This window comes from Silurus meridionalis, chromosome 27 (genome assembly GCF_014805685.1).
Source record: "Silurus meridionalis isolate SWU-2019-XX chromosome 27, ASM1480568v1, whole genome shotgun sequence".
NCBI classification, from domain to species: Eukaryota; Metazoa; Chordata; class Actinopteri; order Siluriformes; family Siluridae; genus Silurus; species Silurus meridionalis.
This window is the reverse complement of record NC_060910.1, coordinates 5,354,425-5,365,383: the sequence shown is the minus strand read 5'-3', so window position 1 is coordinate 5,365,383 and position 10,959 is coordinate 5,354,425.

Genomic DNA, 10,959 nt, shown 5'->3' with positions numbered 1-10,959 from the left:
AATACTACCAAACGAGCCAGACCCAGATAGCATAACTGAAACAGGAACTGGAAAGGGCTGAATATAGGCCAGACAGGAACCATATAATAAGGTTTAAAACATACACATTAAATAACAAGGCAAGGTTTAAGATGTGTGTGTTGTGTGCTTACATAGTCTTTGACCCAGAAGTGCTAAATGGAACAGGAACAGAAAGTGAAAGGCAGAGGTACAACTTTGGTGACATTGCCCTCTGCTGATGGGGAAAGGTATTATCCAGGTCAGGTCTGAGAAAGTCCCCATGATGTGTCAACTTTTGAACATAAAACACCCCTGCAATTAACTTTTCTTCTTGGTCAGAAACATTGAATTAGGCCTTACTGCCTGGGGTTGGTTAGCTGGCCTTCAAAATCCAAAGAAAGGATTAAGAGATGATTCAGCTGTGGGAAATAATTTCTGAGATTTCCTGGAGTGACAGCACCGACCTGCGAGACCTGGAAAATGGGAGCATGTTTGAAGGAAAGTGGCAGTCCTAATTTCAGTAAAAAACATAATTAACAGAATAGAATGGCTGCAAATTTCTGAGCCTGGGTCTAAGTGGACAAGCAGGACTATCTGGCAAAATTAAAAAGAAAATTAAATCATTGAGAGAAACCAGACGAATCAGAATGCCTTACCTGCCTGCCTGCTTTTCCACATGCGTCTGAGGTCAGAGTTGTGGAAGTGCTCTTCTATGTGGAGTTTGTATGTGTGTTTGGCTTTCCTCATACCCTTTTTCAGGTTGGCCCTGGCTCTGTTGTAGTCCTCTGCGTTGCCAGATTTAAAACCAGCATCTCTTGCTTTTAGCAGGCTATGGACCTCAGAGTTCATCAACTGCTTCTGATTAGGAAAGCATTTCACGTGTTTAACAGTAGTGACACTGTCAAAGCACATGTTGATATAGTTCAAAACAGATGATGTGTAGATGTCCCTGCTAGTTTGAGAGTCCAGTTTGGCCTGTGAGGCAAATACGTTCAGGTCGGTTTTCTGAAACTGTTGCTGTAGAAAAGAAATGGCTTCCTTTGTCCATACGTTTGCTGTCATCTAAGCTGGTTTTACCTGTTTGATCAGTGGTATGTATTTGGGTGTCATTAACAAAAAGAGGTGATCAGACTGACCAAGATGGGGGTGAGGGATGGCCATGTATGACCCAGGTATGTCTGTATATACCTGATCCAGTGTTTTGGCCCCCTTTGGTAGAGCAGGTGACATTATGATGAAATTTTTGGTACAGCTCTTAGGATGGAGTGGTTAAAGTCCCCAGCACTGTTAGACTGTTGTTTGCTGTTGAGCCATGTTTCCGTAAAAATCATGACATGACATTCTTTAATCTGTATGTGTAATGGTATCCAGAGCAACAATTCATCCATTTTGTTCACAATAGACCATACATTAGCAAAAAGGTGCTTGAAAGATGTTGTCTTAGCCTAGCCATAATGCCGCCTCATTTCCCCCTACTTTGTTTACGTCTCGGTGCTGACGCTGGGGTCTCACTGCTGGTAGAGCTGGATCAGCAGCCCACGGTGTTTGGCCGATTTCAAAAGTCCATTGAAAGTTGTTACCAATGTCTATTAGTGTTTGCCTTCTGTATGAGATATGTGCAAGGCTATTCTGAGTGAATACATTTGCAGTTAGTGGAGAAATTACTACAAAATCTGGGCTGTGTGTTGTGCATGCGCCGCCATCTTGGTCTGTATCGACTCAGTTTATGTGAAGAGACTTATTGTTACTATCAGCACACCATTCTATTAATTGGATTATATCAATTAGTCAAACACTGATTGATATATATTTATATGACCCATATTAATATGAGCCCAAAACCTTTTTAACAACATAAAAAAAATACTGCAATTTAGGCCACATGTGTTAGTCTGGAGTTTCTTCCATCATTTACTCTCAAAATGTTCTGCTTGTTGTTGAACTAACACTGAACTGTATGTTCCTCGATAAATAGGTATCACCAAGCGACAATCCAAACAAGGGATTACAGGAAAACAGTTAAGTTTTTATCTACTCAAATAAAAATTTAATGACTGAATTTGCAGAATGTGGTTGAGTTGAGTAAAAAAGTAAAAAATATATTTGACTTAACAGTAACAAATTACATTCATTTATTTACTGTTTACCACCGGTGAAGAGAACATAATGCTACTGCATCCAGAGACATGATATGATTGTGCCCTTACAACCTTGTGGTAATAGTTTGGAAAAGAACCACATAAGGCTGGAAAGGACAAGCACCCCAATTCCTTTTGTCCATATCATGTATTATTGATAGAGTCTACAAAGCAGAGGTTAGGGACACCTGCGTAATGTCATAAAAGTGAATGTCAATTTCACCATTCAGAATTTTCCTTGCTCCTCCTGAGACTAGGAAGGCTGTAGAGAAATGTGTTAGAACACCAAGTTTATCTCACATAAGCTAATGTGTATTTGCAATTATAGGTGGAAAAATAGAACGTCCCTCTTTGATGGGGTTTTTATTTGTTGGAATTTTAATCTCCTTGCATCGGTGTCTCTTGCATTTGTGAGGTTGCTTAAGAGCCACTGATACAGAGTGAGCAGATCACTGCTAGCATGTGAAATTATAGCTCAGCCTGCTGCTGATCTCCTTTTTTTTACCCGCCATGCCAGCAAGAACAATTAGCCTTGTGTCTGTTCTAATGTGTGAGAACAGTAATCAAGCAAACAGTGAAATAACAATCACACAGGGTGTACATCAACACAGTCATTTGATGCTACAGATTTAACAAAAACAAATTAGGCATGTTGGCAAGAAACGAAAGATTAGACTGCTAATCACAGGAAGGTTTTGAAGGTTGTCTAAGATGTTAACCAGCTTGGATTCTTTTTAATATATAGTGTAGGCATTCTAGCTAATATAATATACATAACAAAAGAATAAATGAATGAATAACAAGCTTATTTATTTAATTGTAACTATGTAAATACATGATCATTTACCATCAATTGACCATATCTGGATGTACAAAGGTATATAACTTTGTACATGTACATTTTAACTGATTATTGTACATTCTACATAAGTGGTACAGAATGTTTTTGATGTATGTACAAAAGACACTATTACGTCGCAATTATAGCAACCATCAATACCATTTTAAATAAAGCAAGCTCCAAACCTCTACACTACAACCGTAACTGTGCCACCTACATCATCTGGAGCAGTTCAGAATCAATATTTGTCTTATAACAAAAACAATCAGAGGACGGAAAAATACTGATGCTATTCTGGGCCACCTATCTGGCTCTGTGAGTTAAATTTGAAATTGGAATCTGATTGGTTAAAGAGACAGACCCATTGCTAATATAGTCTAAGGTACATCGGCCAGCACTACTGATTCTGAAGGCCCTGGGCAGATTAGATTTACATGGCAGCACATAGAGGCTGAAATCTGATTGGACAAAACATCTAACATCCACATACATGTACTGGAAGCAGTGTAGCCAAGAGAAAGGCTACAAAATGAAGAGAATAAACTGTTGGGCCACTGGAGAAGGAATCGATGTACAAATAAATGTATTTAAAACTTTAGTACTTACAGCCATAATCAAAATATTTAAAACAAGATAAACAAAACATCAATATATATTTAATACAAATATAAGATTTACAAAGTTTACAAAGGTAAAGAAAATATGGGCACAGACCTGGAAAAACTATCCAGTTTGGATGAGATTATGATTATAATTCCTTTTCTTGTCTGAAAGGATGAAACCCAGTGTGATTTTCTGTTGGCATAGCTAATCAAAATGAGTTAGCATATCCGCCCTGGCAGCTTTAACCAATACACAAACCAAACACACACATTTTTATATTTATTATGGAATGTTTTTATCACATTTTTCATCAGTGGCTTGGAATTGACCAAGTCAATTTAAAATGAGTATAACCTCTAAAGTAAGTGGTTCCACGTACCAAACTTAAACTTATGCACCACTTCCCTTGAATTATCCATATTACTGAAAGCATAAACTAATCAAAATGGGATGAAAATGGATCTGTTATCATATGTAAGTCAGGCAAGTCCATTTTGTCTGTATGTTTGTGCATAAGGAATACACTATGGCTTTGTAGCTTTGAAAACTGGTTCAGCCCCAGCAAGGTCACCAGGAATCCCATCAGCTCAGAGAGGACACCTGTGCCCAAAGTGAGTGTCTCTTTTCCAGTCTTCTGGAAAGTGAGTTTCCCCTGTCTTTTGTCAGGCTGGAAATTCTGAAGAATATATAAATTTTAAAAATGCACCAGACCTCAGGCAATAGTAGTGAACTATCGTTCAGAGTAGTATTTTGAGATGCAAAATAGGCAGGAACCACCGTTAATGCAAAAGGTCAGCTGTTGGTGTGTATAAACAGGTACACATTAAGGACATGCTAGACTTAGGGACATATTGGGGTTTTTGGAGCTCATAAATGGTGTTGTGCTCCATCCCGTCTCAGGATAGAGGACACACTTGTTTTTTAAAAGAGTAATACAAGCAGATATTTATAATTCATTTCAGTTGTGTATGATAATTATGCTCAAGTATGATGCCTTTTATCCATACAGTGCATCCGGAAAGTATTCACAGCGCTTCACTATTTCCACATTTTGTTATGTTATAGTCTTATTCCAAAATGGATTAAACTCATAGTTTTTTTTTATGTGAAAGGAGTTTGTTGGAAATCTTTGCAAATGTATTAAAAATAAAAACATGGAACCAACTGTTAAGTTGTTTCCCTAAAAGTTATGTCTAATAAAATTCTTAGGTCAGTGGCTGAAAAAAATGTGCAATATGAAACCATCTAATGCAAATCCAAATTTACATTTAAAAAAAAATAGCTATTAGAGGTATTAGCTTCCTTATGATGCTCTCTCTAGAGAAATGTTGTTGCTTAATTGTACCAGGAGAGATCATGGTGGCTGACTAGCGATTAATGGAAGTTGTTATATGTTTTTTTTGTTGAACATTTTTTTGTTGAATAATGGACGAGAGTGAGTCCCTTGAGCCATGAGCTGATATTTTTGTGTGTTTTTATCCTTTATTTAGCACTAAATACAATTTGATATATATATAAATAACAAATGTAAAATCTGTCCAATAGAAAAAAAAAAAAAAAAATATATATATATATATATATATATATGTATTATGGTAACAGTTGTTAGCTGTCACCTTCTTCTGTCCAAAAACCCTGGAAGCATGCTTGATTACAGGTCAAGAGACTCTTCTACATATAAGTTCTAGAAATGGGTCCTTCATGAACGATTAATTAATTTTTGAAGTCTTAAATCTGACTCTTAGGTTATTATTTTTATTATTATTATCATTATTATTATTATTATTATTATTATTACACAGGAAACAGTACTGAGCAGTTTATTTCACAAGTCCTCTAGTCCGAGTCATTCATTCTTTTGTCATTTGACTCCCATAGTCCCATTTGACACAATGCAATAGATCAGATTTTTGTCCGAATCTTGAAATTTTTGTTACAATAATTATAGGAATCACTTGACAAAAGAACTAATGACATGAAAAGAACATCTTTCCAGAAGAGTGGAATTGTAAGAGCAAATTGGGATTAGTATAATTTCTGGACTATTAAGCGCACCCATATATAAGCCGCACCCACTGAATTTGACAAAGATTTTTATTTTGAACATAAATAAGCCGTACCTGTCTATAAGCCGAACTGAAACTAATGAACTTTACACAGGCTTTAATGAAAGACAGTGACATATGTTGTGGGTCCTTTAAGTGCTGAGCGGCATTTTGGGAATAGCCTGTTGGCCAATTTTGTCAGTATTACTGCATGTGTGCAAGACCTAGGAATATGTCCTTATTATTTTCTGATGCTCATTTCTAAGTTTCTTTGACTAACCCGTAACGCTGTTGCCAAGAATAATAAAAAAGCACGAGTTTTGGAAACCTGTCTGTGCTAATATGATTTCTGTTGCAACTGGAGTTAGCGAGCTCTCCCTTCACCCAGACTCAACGCGTTACAACGGCTTGTATCTAAACAGTAGCCGACCAAGAAAGTCATTGTTCAGTGTCTTCCTCCTTCCTTTCACAACTATTTCTCTCGGGAGTTTTTCTTTTGGCATCGTCGTGCATCATCGTCTGCAGCTCAGAACACAGGTGAGGTGCGTTTTTTCGTTTCCTTTTGGCAATTTAATTGGTGTAATGTTATGTCACTCAGTTTTTGGCTTGAAGTTTGTGAAACCTGGAAAAACCCAGGAAAAATCAATAAATTAGCCGCTTCGTTGTTTAAGCCGCGGGGTTCAAAACATGGGAAAAAAGTAGCGGCTTATAGTCCGAAAAATAACGATATATGTGGAATGTGATGTTCAAAAAGCACATATACTTATCACCAGCTGTCTGCAAACTTTTGGCAATATGGCATGTAAAAAAAAGCATTGACTAAAAAAAAAAAGAAAAATTTTAATGCTTACAGAGCATGATCTCTACATCCGCTAAGTGAACTATATGAATGGCTCAACCACCTATACAGTGGCAGCAAGCAAAAATATCCAAGAGTTAACAAAGTCTTACATTTAAAAACCCACATATTTTCCACTTTTCCATTATTAACTGATCTCATTTCCTGAAGATGAATGCCAGTCCCAAAGGTATTCATTGGGCATAAGGCCACTCAAGTTCTTCCATATTAACACTGGCAAGCAGTGCCTAAGAGCTTGTTTTGTGAAAGCGGGTTATTGTCATGCTGGAAAAGGTTTGGGCGTCTTATTTCCAGTAAAGAGAAACTGCAATTCTACAGCATGTAAAGACATCTTATACAGATGTTTGCTTTCATGTATGGCTGTGCTAGGTATCTACAAAATTTCCTGGAAAGGATATTGAGTAAAAAAATTATGGGTTCCATTAAACTCTTAAAAGTTTGTTTCATCCTGTGAAATTTCTCATTTTGGTATTTTGGTACAAAAATAGGTAAAAATAGATACTTTTTCTGAACTCCACTCATATTAAACTCCAAGTTTAATATAGTCATTTGTGTCGTATGTGAAAAGCAGAATCCATGATATAAATGGCACAAGAGCTACAATGTCACTACTATACCCAAAAGATTTACATAGAAACACGGATTTGATCAGAATTCAGATTTGGGCTCTGATTTTATGATCAGTACTCAATGTTTACGATGTTGGACTTCTGATAGGATGGTCATGAGTTCAAATTCCAGCATCACCAAACTACCAATACTGACCCTTGCCAAATGCCATAAATGTACAACCCCAATTCCAAAAAAAGTTGGGAAACTTTGTAAATAAAAACAGAATTAAATGAGTTGCAAATCGCATAAACCCATATACTATTCATGATAAAACAAACAAAAAAATCTTGTATTTAACATTTTGAATTGTGATGGCTGCAGCAGGTCTCAAAAAAGTCAGAACAGGGCCATGTTTACCAATGTGTAGCATCATGTCTTCTGTCAGTATACAACTGGGAAATGAGGAGCTCAGTTGCTGAAGTTTTAGGAGAGAAATGTTTTCCCATATGTGACTGATACAGGATTCGAGCTGCTTAACAGTTCTGTGAGTTGTTATTTATTTTTTCTCGATGCACCAAACAGTAAAAGATCTAGATAGCAGGCAGGCCAGTTCAGCATGTGGACTCCAAATTAATGCTATTGTAATAGCTGCAGTATGCAGTTTGCGTTGTCTTGTTCAAATATGCAAGGGGCCAAATAGTCCCTCTCCTCTTTAGCCCAAAGTATGTGGTGTCCATGGTTTCCAAAATAAAATTTAAATTAAAATTTAGATTCGTCTGACCACAGAACAGTTTTCCACTTTGCCTCAGTACATTTGAAATGAAAGAATTGCAGTGTTTCTTGATCATGTTCACGCATATCAAATTCTTTGCATGATAGAGATTTAACCAGCATTTGTGGATGATATGGCAAACTGTGTTCAATTTATTGATTTCCATTACAGAATCATTACTGTTTAAGATGAGTGCTGCCTAAGGGGCCCAAAGATCACGGGCATCCAAAATTTATTTTTACACCTTGTCCCTTGTGCACAGAGATTACTCCATATTCTTTAAAACTTAATGATATTATGTACTGTAAAAGATTAAATATTTGACTGTTTTGCAATTTTTTGTTGAAGAACATTATTCTTTATTGTACGTTATTCTTATATTTGTAGACACAGTCTTTCACAGATTGGTGAAGCTCTGTCCATCTTTACTTTAGACAGACTCTGCCTTTCTAATATAAACTATTTATACCAAATCATCAAACTGACCTGTTGTGAGTTAACCTCGTTAGTTGCAAAATCTTTCTCTAACTGTTTAATTTTAATAACGCTTCATATGTCTTTATACCCCCCTGTCCTCTGCATCTGCCTCTTTCAAACCAATTACCTGCATGTCTTTTCGTCACCACATCCATAAATCTCCTTCTTGGTCTTCCTCTCTTCCTTCCTTCTGGTGGCTCCATCCTCAGCATTCTCCTATCGATATACCACCATGTCCCTCCTCTGCACATGTCCAAACCATCTCAATCCTCACTTTATGAGATTTGCAAATCATTACATACTGTTTTATATTTGAATTATACCATGTGTCCCAACTTTTTGGAAACTTCATCGGTGATGTGGATTGAAATTATTAGAACCACTGACTAAATATTATTCTGTGGAAGAAATTTTTGACCGTGCCTTATAAAAGCGCACATTTAGTAATAAATAAATAAACTCAGCATGGAATGACTGAGTCCAGGCAGGCCCTTGAAAATGAAAAGCATCCATGTAAGAAAGAAATTCCAAGCGCCGCTGAGGCCTCCCTTTTTTTCCCTCTATGCATGGGTAATATCTGATGTTTGTGGTACAAAATGTACCAAGACACTATATGTGAGATTTTTATGAGTCTGTGCTGACACCCACAAAATTCACAGCTGCTGAAAAAGAGCTGCAGTGCGTAGCAGGTTGGCACCAAAAATTCCTGGGGATTGTGTTACCCTCTGAAACTCTCCTGGCTTCTAATCAAGACGCAGGACCATTATCCCAACATGGAAGCCTAAGCAGTTCCTTCTCCCCATATAATTTTAGCATTAAGTTTAAAGCAAAAACATGAACTTTCAGCTCGTATTTTCCTACACTACAACCACCTCATCACTCTTCGCTCGGCTCGGAAACCTTCACACACACTTTGTCCAAGAGAGCCATCAGAAAGCAGGCCAAAGCAGGAAAGCATTAAACCATGTTCTCATGAAATTCAAATTACATCTTTCAATGACATGTAGCAAGATATTATTATCATTACTGAGATTATTATGAAAGATGTTTTTTGGGGTAAGGCAGGAGAAAAAGCAAACAAAAGGAACCAATGGTACCTCATCCATCTAAAACTGTTAACCTGGCTTTTGCTGTTTATTTTTGTAGTCTAGTTGTAATCTTTACATGAGAACATTTTACATGAGGACCATTAACATTCATTAAGCATACTGCCATCACTCATGAATACAGAACTGTGAAAAGCAAGTGTGCAAGAGTAGAAGACTGCACCTTCATTTGTTAATGAGACAAGTATAAAGATTTCAGTCATTATTATATTTTATGACTTTTCTCTTCATGGTAAAATGCTGTTTGAAGCACATCTGGATTTAGGACTTTTTATACTACAAAATCGTATTCCATAAAAATGAAAAAAGCACACATTTAATGTATACAGGAGCTGCTAGGCCAGTCAACTATAAATTACTCAACCACATAAATTGTGGCCAACAACAAACACAGAAATACTTGTGAGAGAAACAGGAATCCAAAACCACCCAAAATCTTAAACTGCTTTACATTTCTGAAAGGAGGGAGATACAGAGCGAGTCCTATCCCCGTACATGTCAAAGTGTTTGTTTTAAGTGCCGGTTGGTGTTTTGTTTTGTTTTTAAGAGAAGGATGCAGTACATATTGGCTCATAAATGTGATTGGAGGAGTGATATTTGTGGGCCTTACAAGTCCATGTAAATCACCAAGCATCGTAAATCAAGGTGGAGAAATCCCATAGTTTCGATTAGTGTGGAGGAGATTTATGGTGGTCCAATAGTAACTGAACAGGACACATTCAGCTGCACAGAGAGTGTACTTGCTGCTTGCTGCTCGATGGCTTGTGATTTAGTAAAGACACAGTATTAATATTAACACTAAGAAAATCTTTACTATAGCTAGCTAGCTAAATAGATAGATAGATAGATAGATAGATAGATAGATAGATAGATAGATAGATAGATAGATAGATAGATAGATAGATAGATAGAAGCCATATTGTGTCAGGTTTCATAGACATTATAGTAAGTAACATAAATAGTACATTTGAACAGGTTTAATTGTCAATAGTGGATTTTTTTAAAATCCTTTGAGCAGCTTTAAAACCACGTTTAATCATATTTACCCTGGATCGCACTGTTTTCACAGTTTCTACCAGGCTCTAGTTAATTTCACTAAACTCTTGGACTGTACAACGTTTCCCCCAAAATCTCCCGAGTCCTTTCTGACTACTGCACTTCATCACAGCACATGGGAAATATAGACATACAGGTCTGCCGAACAACTTCGTTCTCTAGTGAATTATTAAAGGAGTAGTCAACACAAATAAAGGGATCATGCCATTTTAAGGCACGGGGTCAGGGCCGATGTGGTGAGCAGCTCTGAGATCTCACGCACCACCGGTATTAGAAGAGCAATACACAGATGTTTAGAATTAGCAAGGAATTTTGTTTGGAAGGTAGCTGAGAAAGGGTATGGGGGAGGACCGGTAATCTGTTGTTTTGCTTGTCAATGCAAACCTGATGGACGGCATCAGGTGAACATTTTGTAGGAGGGCAATAAAAGGAAGTTGGGTTTGTTTTAAAAGAGCACCATCTTCCCACTTTTTGAAGTCAAAGGAGGATTTGAGTCACTTGGAGCTGTGC